Source organism: Cololabis saira, chromosome 13 (assembly GCF_033807715.1).
Source record: "Cololabis saira isolate AMF1-May2022 chromosome 13, fColSai1.1, whole genome shotgun sequence".
Taxonomy (NCBI): Eukaryota; Metazoa; Chordata; class Actinopteri; order Beloniformes; family Belonidae; genus Cololabis; species Cololabis saira.
Window position 1 is genome coordinate 40,230,275 of NC_084599.1, and position 21,337 is coordinate 40,251,611.

The 21,337-nt window shown below is 40.5% G+C and overlaps 1 pseudogene; it reads right to left on the bottom strand.

Annotated features, from left to right (window-relative positions):
* Window positions 1–6,362: 6,362 nt before the first annotated feature.
* Window positions 6,363–21,337, bottom strand: part of LOC133458807 (BMP/retinoic acid-inducible neural-specific protein 3-like) — a 41,362-nt pseudogene continuing 26,387 nt past the window's right edge.

A 21,337-nucleotide genomic window follows, 5' to 3' on the forward strand; every position in this document is an offset into this window, starting at 1 on the left:
CATTTTTGATCCACGCACCACCATGTATTTCAAATATCAAAAGTGTAAACATTCAGCTTCAATTAAAGAGGTTTTATTGAACAATGAAGAATTAGAGCCCGTTTTTAACAAATGCATCTATTTTCAGGGGCTCAAACTAATTTTGGTGGAAGGATAAAAAGGATGAAAATGCTTTAAAAGTCTGGAGTCCATGGATGTCAGAGTACCGGTTTCCTCCCTGGAGATGCCTTCCAGGCTTTTAGCCATTTCTAGCTGTTGCTTTTTTATTGGGACTTTATTGGGCCTTTATTGGCCTTTTCTTCCTTTAGTTTTCTCTCTCCATTAACTGAAAATCACGCTCCACTGTTCAGATCAGGTAACCCATCTGAACAGTGGTGCGTGATTTGCATGGACCACAATATTCGATTCATTTACCTTCAAAAAGTCTTGATTTTCTTGCTTTGCCCTGCATGTTTAGGGGCCATTACCCATCTCCACCCCTCTATCGGTTGTGTAGCATTTGGCCTGAAAGGATGTCTGTGCACCACAGCTGGTTCTGTCAGCAGCCACATCATCCATCAACCCCAGGGAGCTGTTCCATGGCATCACACATGTGTCACGAATCTGTCTCCGCCATGTTTGATTGCGGGATGCTTTGATCCGTTCCTTCCTTCTCCTGACTTTCCTCCTCCTTTGATCTGATCCAAGTCCATGTTGACTTCTTGTGTCCAAACAATGTGATTCCAGAACAAGAGATGTTTAGATGTCAGTCTCATACGTCTGTCCCGTTAATACATATCACCAGTACCATTACTCTGTACTCACATTTATGAAAACATCTGTTGATTGCAGAAAATTCCTATGTTCTCCAGAGTATTCTTGATTTCTGGTGATGATGTGAAAGGAGTTCACCAAGGACCAATTCTGGGATCATTCACTTTTGTTGTAAGACCTGGAAACAGGTATTGTGGCATAGAATTGTCAAATTGGTTTAATTCATCGTACGAATTGTAACAGATTACTTGCCATTGTAAGAATGAGATGTGTACCTGCTGTACTCTACTGCCTTTACTTTTTAACAACCTGTGCTTTTTAATTTTTGGGCCCGAGCACTTACAGTGCGAAGGCCCTATTGTATCTGTAGGAGTTCTCGTTTTTCTTGTTTTTTCTTTTCAGACTAAATTAGAGCCTTTTTGCCCCTAAACGTGCCTCAAAAGTCACCAAATTTTGCAAGCAAACCAGGCCTGGCGATAAATGTGATATTTAATGGTTTGCATTAATGGCCGTGGCCTAATGGCTCAACAGTGCCCCCTAGAAAACATTGTGCCTCAAGTCCCAAAATACGGTTTGACGTACATGCACGGAAATCGCTACACACCTGTATCATGGCGCAACTTAAAGAAAAGTATCTTGGCGCAATGGCCGAAACCGAACAGGAAGTCGGCCATTTTGAATTAATCGTGTAATTTTGGCGCAATTTATTCCACTTCTTTGGCCGTTAATACGGCCCGAACCGTAACGTGCACCCAAGTGTGTTATACATCAAAATGTGCATCTCCATCCTGCGATGATGGGCATTACTTTTCTCAGTCAAAAGCGTTACTGTGGCGACGCTAAACGCCAAAAAGCGCGCCCTCCCTTCATCTGATTTGTCGATATTTGATAGATCCTATTTTCTGCCATAACTTTTGAATGGTTTGACATAGAGAGTCGTGGGTGGTGTCATCGGACTCAGTTTTGACTCCTTAGCCATAATTGATGCAAATTAGCCCTGCCCCTTCTTCTAATTGGTCGATATTTGATAGTTCCTATTTTCTGCCATATTTTTTGAATTGTATGACATACAGAGTCATGGGTGGTGTCATCGGACTTAGTTTTGAGTCCTTGATCTTTAAGAGTGAAAATTGCACGCTTTAATTCAACCTCTTTTCTTACCATTTTATTTGTTATTTACTGTTTAATTGTGTCTTGCTGCTTTTAATGTTGATGTAAAGCACTTTAAATTGCCTTGTGTTGAATTGTGCTATACAAATAAACTTCCTTGCCTTGTCTTCTCCCTTGATGTTGTTTAACTCATCTGTGCCCTTTCATTTCACAAATGCACCAAACTGTTGAGGTAGCCCAAGATTTTTTTGCTCTCTCTTTGCTCAATAGCTTTGGATCTCTTTGGATTTCACATTGGTTTTTCCAGTGATACTTGTTATCAACTCCACTTTCATCTCCCTCAGATGTCTTGAACGTAAACTCTAGTCACATGACCCATTGGTTCTGAAGATTGGTTTTGAAGGCTCTTTTTCTTCACACTTTCGGAGGGGAAGCCATGTTGCTTGGCAAACCATTGGGAACACGCCCCAAGCGTGTCAGTCAAAATTAGCTTTGGCTCCTTCAGATCCCCAACTGAAATATCTGCAGAGCTGCCGGCAGATTTATCCAGCAGAATATACCATTTAACATCTTGACTCAACGGCGAAATAAAACGATTACTGTGGCGTTTAGTCGACCTCTGGGTTAAAACAAACGGGTGGTTGCTTTGCTAAGCACTGTAGCTTGATGATTACTGATGAGGAATTGGAAGTGGCTGACGATTGGCCCAGCAAACTGTCAATTACTCTCATAGGAAACAAATATCATGCTTTACATAAACTCCCCTTGCAACGTACAAAAAATCCACCCCCCTCAGAGTTGCCAAGGGTGAGAAATCGAACAATTGAGCCCAAAATGGTTTTCTGAACCAGGCTGTAAATATGTTTGTCTTGGATTTCTGCGGCACTAGTGGCCTACAGACTCATTACTCCGGCACTTTAAAACCAACATGTTGTACATTTTTTCTTTTAATATTATTTGCTATTTTGTATTGCACCAATCACCACAACAAATTCCTTGTGTTTGTTAAACTACTTGGAAATAAACTTTTTTCTGATTCTGATTCTTTATTGGGAAAGTAGGTGGAGAATAAACCAGCAAAGAGCGACAGGCCGGGACTCAAACCTGCGCTGCCCAGGGCCCATAAGCAGTACTGGAGTTGAGGGGGGATGGCATCCCCCCCTGAACGGCCCAAATCATCCCCCCTGTAAAACTGCCATCCCCCCTTTCCATCCCTTATATCATTTCATCAATGAATGTGGTTTTACTGCTATTTCAACATTTAGAGTCATCACCAGAAAAATAACACCAGAAAAATAACTTATTTGACAATTTTCACTTGAAATAAGTAGGAAAAATCTGCCAGTGGAACAAGATTTATCTTCTCATTACAAGCAAAAAAACCTTGTTCCACTGGCAGATTTTTCTACTTATTTTAAGTGAAAATGTACTTGAAACAGCTGAAAATTATTGTTTTTTCCAGTGATGAGTCTTGTTTTAAGTGTAATAAGATTTTTTTTAACTAAAATTAGACATTTTAACTAGAAATAAGACAAATATTCTTGTTAAGATTGTGAGTTTTTGCAGTGATCCATGTTACTTATCCTGTGAAGGACAGAGTCATATTGATAAGTTCAGAAAACTGTTTTTTATTGTTGTGTGTTTGATGTATTTGATGTAAGCCCAGTGGATATTTAAAGCTTACAGAAGGCTGCATTTAACTGCTGCTATGTCATTCCTGCAGTATTTCTGCAGGTGTTTTGGTCACTGCTATTATTTGTAATATATTATATTATTTGTAATCAGCACAAATTATCTGTCCCCATATGATAAAATCCACCATCCCCCCTGATTCTTTTTACTTTTACATGTCTTAAAATCAAAGCTAAGCGAATACACTTTGACTCATATTTGAATAATCCTTTTAAAATCCATTGTTTGAAGTAAAACCAGGCTTTTAGATCAAACTCCATATTAGACATCAGCTATGTGCAACTTAGAAGTCTTTCATTGTTATTCAGACTCAGAATTATAGTCTTTTTTATCTAGTATTGTAAGTGTATAACTATCTTGGCATTTGAAGATTTCTTTTTATACTTGCTGTGCACAGAAGTAGTAAAGAATCGGCGGATGTGAACAAAATGTGAGGAAAACAGTTAAATTAGAACTTTTTCTTTTATAATATTTCCGTTTTTCTTTTTTTTTTTAAATTGCAAAAATTTCTACGTTTATGTTTTTTTCTGTCAGGATGGGATGCTGAGTGTACATTAATGAGAAATAAAATTAACTTTTTTGATTTTCGCAAATGGCTGCAATGAAAGAAAGAGGGAAACATTTAAAGGGGTCTGAATATTTTCCGTTTTTTAGACATTTCTGATTAACCTTAGGTTCATATAGACCACACATAAAAATGTATTTTATTTTGTGTATTAACAAATTGTACTGTACATTTTATAGACAGTGTATCTGTAACTTTTGTCTCACAAACAACAGCATTATAAAAATAAAAGCACATGTAACATATATCATGATTATGGTACATTGTTTTTCTCAGCAAATCATCATACAGCAGTGATTTATTAACGTTGATCCTTTCTTACAAAAATGTCTAGTAGAGTTTAGAAACTGAGTGACTTTTTTCAATGTATGGAAAGCTAAAGATCAAATTAAAAAAAGAAGAGAACTGTGGATTTCAATAAAATAAAGAAAATACAAGAAAACTAAAACAATATCAAGCTGATCTCCAACTGCCGGAAGATGATTATAGAGCTCGGTTTATACTTTTTTTCAGCAGAGGCTTCTTTTAAGTATGTGATTCAAATTTGTGCAATCTACAAAGGTCAGCACGCTGTCAACATACTATTGATGGTTGGGGTTTAAATATATGTGTCAGCTGTCAAAGTTATGTTTATCTGGAGTGAAAAGCTATGAGGCCAGTATGGTGAAATCCTCCTTAGTTCTAAGATGTCATACAAATTTCTAGGAAAAGCTGACGTGAAAACCTCAACTACACTGCTGAGATTCACAATAACATATAAAATGTCCTCAAAACGTCCACAGCTCGGTGTCAGATTGATGTTCGCCGTCGTCGTCGCGTTGCAGCGGCTCTATGGAGCCGAATCAAGGCCAAAAGTTTTTGCTAATTTGAAAATAAAATTTGAACCTGAAAATTCAAGTTTTGATCATGAACTTATTTTTTTACAGTTTATATTTTTTTTTTCAGTTTCAGATCTTTTTATTTCAGTTTCAGATCTTTTTTTTTCAGTTTCACATCTTTTTTTTAAGTTTCCCATCTTTTTTTTAAGTTTTAGATCTTTTTTTTTCAGTTTCAAATCTTTTTTTTTCAGTTTCATATCTTTTGTTCAGTTTCAGACTTTTGGCCCCGATCTGGCGTAGGGGGTGTGGCATCAACTGAGAGGGGCGTGGCATCATGAGTGACAGCAGAACAGAGAAGGCTGGGGACGTTCCTCAGTCATGTTGCCTTCAGGAAAGGTTGGTAGGTTGCAGAAGTTATCAGTAGAAGTTTGATTCAACACTGTATATACACCATATTCAGGTGATTGGCAGTGGAAAAAACTGATATTAGTGACACATTTCTGTTTAAAAAGCTGTTTTAGACCGTAGTTGGCACCAATCGCAGTATAAAAGCAATTGCAGCTGGGGCCCGCGGCTTGTCCTGGCAGAGCGGACGCCATCGCAAACGATACTGCGATGCGTTCATGGTAGTATGTGGAAGTGGGAAATGTCAAACTTTAAAGTGAGGCTGTTGAACTGTACAGTCTGGCATAGTTTATTGCTTTTATACTGTGATTGGTGCCAAGTACGGTCTAAAACAGCTTTTAAAACAAAAATGTGTCACTAATATCAGTTTTTTCCACTGCCAATCACGTGAATATAGTGAATATACAGTGTTGAATCAAACTTCTACTGATAACTTCTGCAACCTACGTTTCCTGAAGGCAACATGACTGAGGGAAGGTCCCCCGCCTTCTCTGTTATGCTGTCACTCATGATGCCACGCCCCTCTCAGTTGATGCCACGCCCCCTATGCCAGATCAGGGCCAAAAGTCTGAAACTGAAAAAAAAAGATGTGAAACTGAAAAGAAAAGATGTGAAACTGAAAAAAAGATGTGAAACTGGAAAAAAAATGTAAAACTGAAAAAAAGATGTGAAACTGAAAAAAAATCCGAAACTGAAAAAAAAATTGAAACTGACAAAAAAGATCTTAAACTGAAAAAAGATTTGAAACTGAAAAAAGACCATAATCTGAAAAAAAGATGTGAAACTGGAAAAAAATTTGAAACTGAAAAAAAAAGATCTGAAACCAAAAAAAAAGATTTGAAACTGAAAAGAAAAGATGTGAAACTGAAAAAAAGATGTGAAACTGGAAAAAAATTTGAAACTGAAAAAAAAGATTTGAAACCAAAAAAAAAAGATTTGAAACTTAAAAAAGACCATAATCTGAAAAAAAAGATGTGAAACTGGAAAAAAAATGTGAAACTGAAAAAAAATAAGTTCATGATCAAAACTTTTCAGGTTCAAATTTTATTTTCAAATTAGCAAAACCTTTGGCCTTGATTTGGCTCCATACCATCTCCATCTGCACCGGCCGGCCCGCCGCGCTGATTAGCTGCAGAGTTTGGTCGTTTCGTATTCCATGGCGTTGGGCTGCTTGGCGCTGAACGTCTGCAGCGCCGCCTGGATCCTGGCGACGTCGGTGGTGGAGAGTTTGAGCCGGTGCCGCAGCAGGCAGGAGAACAGGTCCAGGGGCTGCGCCCCGGGCGGGGAGAGCCGGTTGACCCGGGTCCCGGATCTCCAGCAGCTGCAGCAGCGCCGAGTCCTGCGAGCCCTGAGTGTACGGGTAGTCCAGCTGTAAAATCAAGTCCTGTATGGCGTCGGGGTCGAAGTGCATGCTGTATCCGTACACCTGGATGCTGTTGATCTTCATGTAGCCCAGGTTCTGCCCCGGCTCCAGGTACTCCAAGGGTTCGTAGTACACGGTCCCGTTTCCGTTGGTGGCCGGCCCTCTGATCCGGCTCCGCAGGTAAAAGTGAACCGTCTCGAAAAACGTTTTCCACTTGTTACCTAAAGTCAAAGTCCAGTTGTAACAATCGTGGGGGAGGTCTAGTTTAGTCCTCTCCCAGTCGGGGTAGTTGTTCTGGTCGATGGGCATGATCCAGCTCTCCGAGTGGCTGCCCCCGAACGGGTTGATGTAGACGGACAGCATGGGGTCGAGCGTGCTGTTCCTGGTAAGGCAGATCTGCAGCGACATCCCTAGCAACATGTGGACGTGGTTGGACTTGTATTTATTACTCTTCAGCGTCAGCAGCATCCTCTTCCTCCACGACGGGTCGAACCAGTTGTTGAGCCGGACGTCGTTGCTGACGAAGATGCCGTGGATGCCGATGCGGGTGTCGCGGCGCTGCAGGAGGAAGCGCAGCTCCACGTCCTGCAGGTCGGTCTCGAAGCCGATGTAGTGGTCGGTGGAGTCGGGCACCTCGTTGCGGCACAAGCCCTGGCTCAGCATGTAACCCTGGTTGCAGGTGGCGCAGCGCGAGCGGTTCTCGTAGGAGCAGGAGGCGCAGGCCGTGCCCTCGCCCACCGTGCAGGGGATCAGGCCCTGGCAGGGCGGGTGCTCGTACGGGCAGGAGCAGCTCCGCGTGGCCTCCAGGTACGAGCCCAGGTGGTTGTTCTCGCTGCAGTACATGATGGACAGGATGTAGTTCAGCCAGTAGCTTAGAAACCTGAAACAGAGACAATGGAACGGGTCAATGTCAGGTATGTGGACGTGGATCACAATAAATATTCATTTTTCACAGAAATAAAATTAGCCCTTGTCGTGGGCGCAGACTCGGCGCAGAGACGGCGCAGAGCAGGGAGCACCTGTTCATCTGTTCATATTTGTTGGAAGTTACTTGGCGACCGAAAAGAAGTTTCATAACCATATACTGATAAATGATTCAATTGATCCTGATATGAGGCATGGAAATGCTATATTTTATTTTACATTGACATTTTATTGTTAAAAGAGCAAAAGAATATCACATTTCTACCACTTTTAAACACACCAGGTATGTCCAAATTCTGGGAGATTTCTCTCCACTTTTGTCCCTTTTTATTGTTGTCCTGATAGGCCTGCAGTCTCATCCCACAGCTCCTCACACAGACTCACAGCCAAGATCATTCTTTCTTCCATGTTGATCGTCTCTGATCTACAAGCTGCAAGTTTTTTTTCTCCCTCCAGCACCTTCTCTCCTATTGGACACCACCCAGATGTCGTCACAGGGCGCACAGTGAAATTAAAAAATGTTCAATTCGCAGCGGCAGCTTGTGCCGTCTTGCGCTCTTGCTGCCGCGGCAACCCGGCGGCGTGCGCCCTGTTGCGCGCTGCCGACCTCGATGCAAAGCCCTGCGCCCTTGCGCAGTGGCAGCACATACACAATGAATGGGGAAAACGGCGCCAGACGGGAAAAACCTTTTTTCGGTCGCCAAGCAACTTGCAACGGATATGCGAGCTGCTCTGCGCCGACTCTGCGCCGAGTCTGCGCCACCCCGGCGGTGTTGCCGCGTTCTATGTGAAAGTAGCTTCGTTCTGATGCAGATTTGCAGGTGTGTTCATGATCACACTCCTGTTTCCTAAAGCTGGAGCTTCTGCACATGTGGCCTTAACACCGGCCTCCAGAATACTCTCATATGCAAAAGGCCTCATGCTTCACTCGATGACAGCGAGTCACCTGAGCGGCTCAAGGCCTGTGGATGCAAAAACAATTCAAATCAACGTGCTTGCTTCCGCCGACATGGTGACACCAGGGGGTTCTGCAGGAATGCTGCCTTTGGTTTTGGCCAAATATGACACAGAGAATTAAAAAGGAACAAACATCCGTTCAGTCTCCTCCGTCCCTCGCCGTGTCACAGTCACGTCGACCTGGACGTGGCAGTAATGACGTTTGCTCCAAAACGACCACGGTGCCCTTATAAAAGGAAACTTCTATTCTTGTAAAACATCAGCAAACTTTTGATGACACATCCTGCACTCGGAGGTGCATGCATGAATCTGTCTAATTAATGTGATTTAGGGCGTCTGGCTGAACCTTCCCTCAATATAAATATAGGTCGTCATAGAAGAACAGCAGTCAAACTAGAGTTTCAGATGTTGCTGTCGGAAAATGTGGCCAAATCCATTTGTATCCAGAAATATTTTGATCAAATCCCCCTGGAAATTACAGCTTGTCAACGTATTTAGTCAAAATGCCAAAGAATGCAAATCAAACATTACATTTAAAAGAATAATAAAAGCCAGTTTGATGAAGAAATATCATGATAATTGTCAAGTTAGGTGGGTTTTCTTTTTAGCTTTTTCTTTGAATCTATCTATTTTGTGTTATTTCATAACTTTTTTTTTTAAATTATGTTTATTGGAAAGTGTTTTTTTTTAACTGCTTAATTTGTAATTTGTTTTTGTTTTTTTTATTATTACATGAACTGAAATTTGATTTCTTAGGAAAAGGGGACATATAAAATAAGCTTAGTCTTCTTTCTGTTCCCTTTCATTCAAGGAAAGAGATTTGTTGTAATTATATTGAACTGTTTTGTTTTTCTTTTAATGAATAAAATAAAGAATAAATAAATAAAAAAAAACAGAGAACTTAAGATTCAAATGTCATATTCGTTTTAATTTAGTTTATTGTTTTGCACAGTTTTAAAAATATACAGGAAATATCAAATATAAATGCTATAGGTGCAGGAAGAGGCAAAAAACCCAATGGGCTTATTTGAAGCCTCCACCGAAGTTATTAAAATATCATGTGTTATAAAGAACACAAGATTAACATTCAAAAACAAAAAGTATAAATACACAAAAGTGATGGCAAACTAATAATGCAATATATAAATTAGAATAAAGACAAAAAAATAAGTGTGTGTGCATGGGATATTGTTTTTACAACTTATATTACTTATATTGACTCCTGAGCAAATAAGACGGTAGATGTCACTATGAGTTTCATATTTCATATTCATTAAATATTCATATTTCATATTCTGAATATAATTACATTTAAAAGGACTAAAGGTAGAACAAAATTCTGTTGGACCTTTTCGATATTTCAATAACTAACATGATTTAAGAGAAATTGAAACATGAATACAAATCCAGCAATGTCTTTTTCTTTATGAGTTTTTAGTGGGTAACAAAGCTCACGTCTCCTCCTGATGGTACGACGCCAGCGTTCTCTGATTTTAAACACTGTTTCTGTAACATCATTGTCCAGAATAACTGGGCATAAAAAAGGACAGAGAGTTATTTATTCCCCGACACGCACCGTAATTGTGAAGCAGAATTCCAGAGATTGTTTGTGAATCACGGAGCAGATGGACGCACAACGCGAATATCATTCTGTAAATCAGTCCCTCACTCGCTTTTGTGCCGCATCTGTCACATTTTGGAACAATTTTAGTTTCTCTAACCGAATCAGCACCGCTGGTGTTTTGGTCGTGGGCTGCTGCAAAGTTAATTTAGCGGAAACAGTTGTGCATTTTCTGAATAATTGACCATCCGCAGCACATGTTGGAGGGGAGAGTAAACTTAACAACAATCCGGCTGCACTCCTCCGTGGATTCAACTTTTAATGGAAGACAAAAGGGTTTTGGGTCATTAAATCTCAGTCAGGTTTCTCTCTGATTCTAAAAGAGAAAAGAAAAGCTTTGACCAGATATGAGTTTCTAGATGATTATCTAACATTCCTTGGGAGAGACAATAAGTACCAGCTCTTTGCTAATGCTTCTTAAAGATTTGAGAAAACACATTAAAAAAAGTAAAAAATCCAGGAAAGTTGAGTAGTTTTTTACAATTAAAAAAGTAAATTAAAGCTGCAAGCAGCGATGAACGGGCCCTCGCATCCTTGTGCACGTTCAGGCTGCAGTGGAAGCTTGTATGACTTGCATGTAGATTCTTCAGGCCTGGACATTTAGCGGATGAAACCAGCCACGACTCTATATCAAACCATTCAAAAGTTATGGCAGAAAGTAGGGACTATCAAATATTCACTAATCAGAAGAAGGGGCGGGGCTATTTCAGGCCAATGAAGGTCAAGTACTCAATACCGAGTCCGATGACACCACCCACGAGTCTTTATCACAACCCGTTCAAAAGTTATGGCAGAAAGTAGGAACTATCAAATATGGACCAATCAGATGAAGGGGGGGCGCGCTTTTTGGCATCTATCGTTGCCACGGTAACGCTTTTGACTGAGAAAAGTAATTTCCATCGTCGCAGGATCTAGACACACATTTTGATGTATAACACACCTGGGTGCACGTTACGGTTCAGGCGAAGAAACGGCCGAAGAAATGACATAAATTGCAGCAAAATTACACGATTAATTCAAAATGGCCGACTTCCTGTTCGGTTTCGGCCATGGCGCCAAGAGACTTTTCTTTAAGTTGCGACATGATCTGAACTGATTTGAACTGCTGCAATTGTTTCAGCTCTGCAGGGACTGACATCACAGACCCAGATCAGGGTAAGATGGAGTAGCTCACTTATTTTCCTTTCCACTCAAATTCAGTTAAATGCTAAATGTTTATATCTTGAAAATAGATGGCACAAAAGTTTTAACAGCAGTTTTAAAGCCCAGGGAAGGTGATGTTTGTATCCCTTTGATATTTAGAGCAAAGCATTCGATTAAGAGTTCAGGAAACTGTCGACTTTTGATAAAAAGGCCAAAATGTCAAAGTGAAGATATCCTAGCTGCCCATTTCACACACGGTTCACATATTTCATGACACCAAAGTTAGATGACACAAAAATGAGCTGCAGCACAAAATCAGGAAGAAAAACATCCAGCAAACTTTGTTTCAAATGTCTACGGAAGAGTATTAGGGCCAGGCAGGAGAAAGATAGAAATAATATTTTAGAGGAGGAAGGTTTTTTTCATTACGCACTCTGAGAAAAAAGTCAAAATGTTGAGAAAAAAAGTCGAAATGTTGAGATTAATGTTGAAGTACAATTTATTTCAACTTTATTCTCGAAATTTTGACTTTATTCACAAAATTTCGACTTTGCACTGACAGTGCGAAGGCCCTATTGTATCTATAGGAATTTTTCTCTTTTTTTTTTTCCCCCGACGAAAGGAGGGCCTTTTTGCCCCCCTAAACGTGCCCCAAAAGTCACCAAATTTTATGCCATTTCCAATTTATGCCATTTCTTCGGCCGTTAATGCGGCCCGAACCGTAACGTGCACCCAGGTGTGTTATACATCAAAATGTGCATCTCCATCCTGCGACGATGCGCATTACTTTTCTCTTTCAAAACCGTTACCGTGGCAACGCTAGATGCCAAAAAGCGCGCCCCCCCTTCATCTGATTGGTCCATATTTGATAGTTCCTACTTTCTGCCATAACTTTTGAATGGTTTGACATAAAGAGTCGTGGGTGGTGTCATCGGACTCGGTTTTGAGTCCTTGAACATAATTGGTGCAAATTAGTCCCGCCCCTTCTTCTGATTGGTCGATATTTGATAGTCCCCATTCTCTGCCATAACTTTTGAACGGATTGTGATAAAGACATGTGGCTGGTGTCATCGGACTTGGTATTGAGTACTTGACCTTCATTGGCCTGATCTAGCCCCACCCCTTTGTCTGATTGGTCGATATCTGATAGTTCCTATTTTCTGCCATAACTTTTGAATGGTTTGACATAAACAGTCGTGGGTGGTGTCATCGGACTCGGTTTTGAGTCCTTGACCTTTATTGGCGAAAATTGCACGTGCGAGGGCCCGTTCATCGCTGCTTGCAACTTTAATTCTCGAAATTGTATTTCAACATTAATCTCGACATTTCCACTTTTTTCTCGAAGTGCACAATAAAAAAAAAATCTTCCTCTCAAATATTTTTTTCTCCTGCATGGCCCTAATACTCTTCCTTACATGTCATAAGCAAAGATATGAAAACAAAACTAGCTAACCAGACATAATGTTGCGTAGAAGGAGGTAATATATTAAATACTACAATGATAAACTGGTGTTATTGATCAGCACCGTATTGTCTTTTTATTTCTAATTTGTGCTACACTATCAAATAGAATTCAAAATCTCTAAAATGAAATCATGTGAAGTCAAACCGAGCCTTTGGTCGCGGTGGATGTTAATTTCACATCTTTTTTTTTTTTTTTCCCAGCAGCACTTCACAGCTCTGGCGTTCCAGCATCACAGCACCACTGAGCGTCGGCGGTGTTATTAAAAAGGAAAATGAAAAATCCCCCCAAAAAATATGTCTCAAGCCATCAAATTTAGAAAGTGGTGATTTATCGTCAGCCGACAGCCGGTGTAAGATATTAACAGTCTTAACTGTACTCAGACTTCCAGAAATTCATCAGTGTGAGTCAGTTGTGCATATCTCACCGCCCAGAATGCAGACTGTGCACAGCGAGAGGGAAGAAGCCGCCTCGCCGTCGTATAGCGACTCCTGTCAGCAGGACATGTAAAGTGTCATGGAGACGCAGCGTGGAGTGCGGGCCAAAGAGAAGCCGCGCCTTCGCTCTGCAATCTGTTCATTGTCTGTCAGCTCGTTTTCACACACGTCAATGTCACACGCACAAACTTCCGTCTGCCTCAGATTCAATTTACAGCGGGGGGAACAAAACCCTCTCCTCTGCAGAAGATGCACTTTATTTTTCAGCCATTAAAAGCTCATTGATTGATGTACCATAAATAAAAGTACAAAAAAAAGGCAGCAGCTCCATCACCGTCGCTGTTCTGACACCGTTCCCCCTGGAAAGTGCGGCTAATACACCGTCCTCATTTCCAGTGCCTACAGTATAATTCTGTTTGCTTTGTCTTCATCTGACAGACAGACAGACCATGATGCTTCAGTACGGGAATAATGCCAAGAGACAAGCATGAATATTCCGTTTTATATAAATATATAAAAAGGGGGGGGGGTTATCCTCCATAAACTGGGTTATTATGTAATATGAAGAGACATGGTGAAATAGAAGGAGGTAAAAAAATGTATTCATCTTTTAGGATACAATGAGAAATATGTGCATTTTTAATTGTGATAAGGATTATTAAAAAATGGGTACAAGTGTGCTGCATTATTGAAGGATGTTGATGCAGAGGAAACTTGATGGAATGCAGAGGAGCCGAAGACGCCTCCGTCGGATTGTTTCCAGGGAACCAGGTTATATCACAGTGGTATCCCAAACATCCAGTAAAGCGTTTTCTCTCAGCACATCGTTCTCTCATCACCCAGAATGTGTCGAGTTCAGAAGCTGAAAAATATTGAGTTAACTACGCAGGACCGTGTTACACATGCTACTGTGGCCCGGTCTCTCTCTCGTATCGACCTCTTACACGCCGCTATTTCTCCTCCGTGGATCAATGTGATTTACACACTGAAGGAAAAGATTTACTAGCCTTTAAACATATATTTCCATATTTCCTGACATTGCATTTAGCTTTTATCTAAAGCAGCGGTCGGCAACCCAAAATGTTTTAGAGCCATATTGGACCGAAAACACAAAAAACAAATATGTCTGGAGCTGCAAAAAATGAAAAGTCTTGTATCAGCCTTAGAATGAAGGCAACACATGCTGCATGTTTCTATATTAGTTAGAACTGGGGGAGATTTATTTTGTCATTATGCACTTCGAGAAAAATGTAGAAATTCTCGAGAAAAAAGTCAAAATTTCGAGAATAAAGTCGAAATTTCGAGAAAAAATTTGAAATTTCGAGAGAAAAGTCGAAATGTCAAGATTAATGTTGAAGTACAATCTTGAGAAAAAAGTTGAAATGTCGAGAAAAAAGTCGAAATGTTGAGTAAAAAAGTCAAATTTTTGAGAAAAAAGTCGAAATGTCGAGATTAAAAAGGAAAGGAAAAAGGAAGAAAAAGAAAAAAAGGGAAAAAAGAAGAAAAAAAAGAAAAAAGAAAAAAAGAAAAAGAACAACAAAAGAGTAAAAAAGAGAAAAAAGAAAAAAAAGGGAAAAAAAGAAGAAAAAAAGGAAAAAAAGGAGAAAAAAGATCAAACATTTTTGAAAAAGCTCCAGGATCCACTAGGGCGGCGCTAAAGAGCCTCATGCGGCTAGCCGACCCCTGATCTAAAGAAACTTAGAACAGAAAAAAGGATGTTTGCTTCATCGACACGTTTTAGAGCTTCATTGCAGGGAAAAGTGAGCTAATGAGTAAATATCAAAATGTACACGTACCTCAGCTACTGTATATTTGATAAGTTTCAGACATTTCAGTTAGAGTGCTGAGTGACAAACAGGCCTGGCAATTAACTCTCTGCTTTATTTGGTCTTGAAATGTCAGTGTAGTGATATATAACGATCTAAAGATACAGGGCTTGGGGAAAAATGGGTCAGATATTTCCTTTGGAGATGACAGAGTGAAAGTTCTGGTCAAAGTCAGCGCTCACATTCACTTCTGTCAGAATGAACAAGGCCAACGACTGCCACTCATCTCTTGAAAGGGTAACTGGCTAGGAAATCCACATGACATGGTCTCCAAACAGGCTCCTAGCAGCGGGGAGGGAACACAGTCGCTGCTGCTAATTTGGAAAAAGAAAAAATGCAAAGTAGCCTACAATTTGAGTTTTTTTTTTTTTTTTAATTTATGTTATTTGTGAATTTATTTCTTGTAAAAAGGGGCAGATTAGATAAGATTCTTCTTCTTTCTGCTCCCTTTTCATTCACAATTTATGAACATTTGTGTTTGTATTTGTATTGAATTGTTTGTTTTATTTTTTAAATGAAATAAAGAATAAAATGAAATGAAAATGAAATGAGTTCATTGTCCCCAGTCTTTGGTTATATGACACAAAATCTATATTGTTCCTATTTCTGTTAGATTGATAGATAAAATAAAAATAATTAATAAGTAAACAAGTGGTCTAAAAGACACAGAAGAGTATTAGGGCCAGGCAAGAGAAAAATAAAAATAATATTTTAGAGGAGGAAGATTTTTTTTTCATTATGCACTTCCAGAAAAAGGTTTAAATGTCGAGAAAAAAGTTGAGAAAAAAAGTCAAAATGTCGAGATTAATGTTGAAGTACAATTTCGAGAAAAAAGAAGTCGAAATGTTGAGAAAAAAGTCGGAATTTTCGTGAATAAAGTTGAAATGTTGAGAAAAAGGGCAAAGTTTCGAGAATAAAGTCAACCTTCTGAGACTATAACAAACAGCGCATGTGATTTCAGAACGTACACTTAACATTACACTCCAAGGATGTAAGTTAGTTAGTTAGTTAGTTAGTTAGTTAGTTTCGGCTGCTGCTGCAGAGCTGTCAGTCGTTCTGCTAACTGGATTTGATGGACCAGAAGAGACATTTCTACTTTATTCACAAAACTGTATTTCAACTTCATTCTCGAAATTTCAACTTTATTCATGAAATTTTGTCTTTATTCTTGAAATTTTATTTTTTACGGAAGAGTATTGGGGCCAGGCAGCAGGAAAATAAAAATAATATTTTAGAGGAGGAAGATTTTTTTTTCATTATGCACTTTGAGAAAAAGGTCGAAATGTCGAGAAAAAAGTTGAAATTTCGTGAATAAAGTTGAAATGTTGAGAAAAAAGTCGAAATGTCGAGAAAAAAATCGAAATGTTGAGAAAAAGGTCGAAATGGTGAGAAAAAAAAATCGAAATTTTAAGAAAAAAGTCCAAATGTCGAGAGAAAAGTAAAAAAGTCGAGATTAATGTTGAAGTACAATTTCGAGAAAAAAGTCGAAATGTTGAGAAAAAAGGTGAAATTTCGACTTCAATTTTTTTCTCGAAATTGTCTTTCAAAATTAATCTCGACATTTCGACTTTTTTCTCGACATTTCGTCTTTTTTCTCGAAGTGCACAATAAAAAAAATCTTCCACTCTCAAATTTTTTTTCTCTTGCCTGGCCCTAATACTTTTCCGTAATTTCAACATTAATCTCAACATTTCAACTTTTTTCTCAAAGTGCACAAAAAAAAAAAAATCTTCCCCTCTCAAATATCTTTTCTCCTGCATGGCCCTAATACTCTTGCGTAAAAAGGAAACAGGAAGATAATGGCTGTGTTTATGTCTGGTATCAAAGCCTGTCCTGAGTGATCCTGTTCACACGTGGGCAGCTCTTCGCACATCTGTTCACACCTGGTGCCGACATATGTCTGCACGCGTCTTGAGAGACGACATGCTCTCAGATCTTCCTCCCCTGCCCTATATGCACATAAACAGGTACATGATTTCCATCTGCAAGGACCACATGCATTGTTATTTTACACCTGTGCAAGGCAGTAATTAGCTGAATCTATTTGAAGCACAGACAAAAAAACACCTTCTTGTCTATCAGAGTCCCCCCCCACCCCAAAGGCGTGTTTAACAGATGTACTGTACATACAAAACAGTAATGGCAATGAGGAAAACATCCAAAAACACAAACTATAATAAAAGGCTTCAGGCAGAGCGAAATAAAAATGGGATGTATGAAAAAAGAGTTACAAGGCAAATGAAAACGACACAGATGTTGATGCTCTGGTTTTGTTTTGATGTCAGTTGCTGTGACTCCTACTTGTTGTTTCACACTTTAATATAAAGCTGTTGCTTTGCGAATGAAGACATCCTTCCTCCTACACCGAGACATCAGTTATGTGTTACAACGCTGAAAGCATCTGGTCACATGTGGCACAAACCTCTTCCACATGAGGTTTGGAGGTTTGGAGGTTTGGAGGTTTGGAGGTTTGGAGTTGGTCCAGGGCCTGTAAACGCGTGATTGGGTCACGCAGAAGACATTTTAAAACCAGGTGAAAACAGGACCTATAGGTGCTGGAAAGGAGACACAGCTAAAGTACTTCTGATTCAATATATTAACCCTTGTACTGTCTTCGGGTGAAAATGACCTAATTCTCCTTCCTTCTTTACTCCTTTCCTTCTTTCTTTCCTTCTTTTCTCCCCTCGTACATTCTTTCCTTCTTTTCTCCATTCCTTCCTTCCTTCCTTCCTTCCTTCTTTCCTCTCTTCTTTCCTTCATTCCTTCCTTCTTTTCTCCCTTCCTTCCTTCTGTCCTCCCTTCTTTCCTTCCTTCCTTCCTTCCTTCCTTCCTTCCTTCCTTCCTTCCTTCCTTCCTTCCTTCCTTCCTTCCTTCCTTCCTTCCTCCCTTCTTTTCTCCATTCCTTCGTCCCTTTCCTCTCTTCTTTCCTTCCTTCCTTCCTTTCTCCCTTCCTTCCTTTCTCCCTTCCTTCCTTTCTCCCTTCCTTCCTTCCTTCCTTCCTTCCTTCCTTCCTTCCTTCCTTCTTTTCTCCCTTCCTTCCTTTCTCCCTTCTTTCCTTTCTCCCTTCTTTCCTTTCTCCCTTCTTTTCTCCCATCCTTCCTTCTTTTCTTTCTCCCATCCTTCCTTCTTTTCTTTTTTCCTTCCTTCCTTCTTTCCTCCCTTCCTTCTTTTCTCCCTTCCTTCCTTCTTTCTTCCGTTCTTTCCTTCCTCCCTTCTTTCCTTCCTTCCTTCTTTTCTCCCTTCTTTCCTTTCTCCCTTCCTTTTCTTCCTTCCTTCCTTCCTTCCTTCCTTCCTTCCTTCCTTCCTTCCTTCCTTCCTTCCTTCCTTCCTTCCTTCCTTCCTTCCTTCCTTCCTTCCTTCCTTCCTTCCTTCCTTCCTCCCTTCTTTTCTTTCTTCCTTCCTTCCTTCTTTTATTTCTTCCTTCCTTCCTTCTTTCCTCCCTTCCTCCTTTCCTCCCTCCTTGACCTGAAGACAGCACAAGGGTTAGGTCCGGCTCATCAACACATTTTGCCCTGCCAGTGATCAGGTACTTCACTGATATAGTAAACTGTCCTTGGAAAGAAACTGGTGCCAAGAGAAGGAAAGCTTGTGAGACAGAGGTGGCAGGAGTTCCAAACAAAACGCTCCTGAGCAGGTTCCAAAAACAAACTTAGTGTCTGGTTTTGGCAAAGTTTGTGCTCTTGTTTTCATTGTGGATGACACTGCATGACAAGAAACAGGCCGGAGAAAACAGCACGGACCAGCAGGGAGCAAGGGGAGGCAGGACAAGATAAACATGAGTTGACGAGACACAGGTGCAGACAATCAGGGCAGATGGGAACATGGGACGTCAGGACAGAACTAAAACACAAGGCCGCAGGCTTTCAAAATAAAATTGGAAGAGATAATCCCAAGAACTGTGACACAGAGTATTTCATCCCAAATCCAACACCATGAGGCTCTACACGCAACGGATTAGTGAGTTTCAAAGCCACCATCCAAAATGAAACAACAAAAATCCTGAAATAATTCTAAAGATGGGCCCTAAGGATAAACTGTTAAGTGAATGTCTCAGACACCGGAAATCCAGTGAGCAAGAAGACATGGAGAAGGAACCATCATGGAGAAGAAGGCCAAACCATGACATGTATCTCCAGATACAACAGAGACCAGGGTCTACCACACCAGGCAAGACCCCAGATTCATCAGAGACCGGGGTCTACGTCACCAAACTAGACCCCAAATACAGCAGAGACCAGGGTTTATCACACCAGACAAGATCGCAGGTACAACTGAGACCAGGGTCTACCAAACCAAAGAAAACCCCAAATACAACAGATATCACGGTTTATCACACCAGACAAGACCCCAGATACAACAGAGTCCAGGTTCTAGCAAACAAGACCCCAGATACACCAGAGACCAGGGTCTATCACACCAGACAAAACCCAATATACAACAGAGACCAGTGTCTACCAAACCAAACAAGAGCCCAGGTACAACAAAGGCCCAGGGTCTATCCCACCAGGCAAAACCCAGATACAACAAAGACCAGGGTCTATCCCACCAGTCAATATCCCAGATACAACAGACACCAGGGTCTACCACACCAAACAAAACCCAATAGACAACAGAGACCAGGGTCTACCAAACCAGGCAAGACCCCAGATACAACAGAGACCAGGGTCTATCACACCAGACAAAACCCAATATACAACAGAGACCAGGGTCTATCACACCAGACAAGAGCCCAGGTACAACAAAGGCCAGGGTCTATCCCACCAGTCAATATCCCAGATACAACAGACACCAGGGTCTACCACACCAAACAAAACCCAATAGACAACAGAGACCAGGGTCTACCACACCAAACAAGACACCAGATACAACAGAGCCCAGTGTCTACCAAACCAGTCAAGACCCCAGATACAGACTGTGTAAAGATGAGACAAACCAGCACATAATAGCTCGATGCAATATGCCTGCAGGTATGACATACATGGAACGACACAACCGCGTAGCAGTTATAGTCTACATGAGTAGACAGGTTGGAAGTACCAAAGTTAAGGTGGGATATAATCTCAGAGTGTGGTAGAGAATTAAAGAACAAAGATCCTGCGATACTTCTAGACCCGGAGCCATAAACTGCAGGCCGGCTAATCAAACGGACATTGGTGGTCGACCAATTCCTAGAGAGAAGTGGCGAGCCATCTATCACATAGATAGATAGATAGATAGATAGATAGATAGATAGATAGATAGATAGATAGATAGATAGATAGATAGATAGATAGATAGATAGATAGATAGATAGATAGATAGATAGATAGATAGATAGAACATGAGCGCACCAACTTTACCCCTCTAAATACAGAATCATATTCTTTCCACAAACTTGTACCAACTCTGAGGTTAGAAATACATTTTAAGTATGTACATATCGGTGAAAAATACTCAGTTAAAGTGGATTTAAAAGGAAAATGGAGGTGTGGGAAATGAGACTGTGGCTCCTAGAGAGAAAAAGTAAAGCGCATGCATCAGCTGCAGTCATATAATCACATTTCTTTCTCATAACCCTGCCTTGCAGACGAATGATCAGAAGATCCATGGAAAACATTTGTATATGATTTAGTTAGCCAAGAGGAAAATCTCACACATTTTGCATAATTCTTTCAAACACTACAGAATCGTATTATATAGGAGGGGGAGCTTCGGTTTCCTTGCTGTAAAAAAAAGCGGTGAGTTTACCTGACGGTGCTGCTAAGTAATTAGACGTGACACTGCAGCTCACTTTGGTAGGACCTCCGCTGAATATCAAAGTCCTCGGCGTTCGTGTTTTGTGTGTATTCGCATGGTGTGTGTAGTTCGGGCGATAAGAAAACAATGTGCACAAAGTGGGTTGTATGTAGTGCTTTGTTATCGCACTTCCACATCTGTGTCAAGGAAAAGGTCAGCGGGGAAACGTTTCTCACCTCTCCCTCAGCATAACGATCTTGGGCTGGCTCTGGCACCTCTTGCTGAGGGTGAAGAGCTTCTTGACAATGCGCCGCGCTTTGCTCAGGAGCTGCTGGGTGCCGAGCTCCAGCTGCTTGTAGCGCTGGTGAATAGTCGGCTCCATCTTCCAGAAATACTGGATGGCAGACGTGTTCAGCGCATAGAAAGTGGGAAGCCTCCGAACAAAGTTCTGAAATTCATCTAGAAGGGAGAAAAATGAGGAGAAATGCAAGAAATATAAGATGAAAGCTTCCCCCAGCATTTTTTTTCCATTTCATTACAAACTGA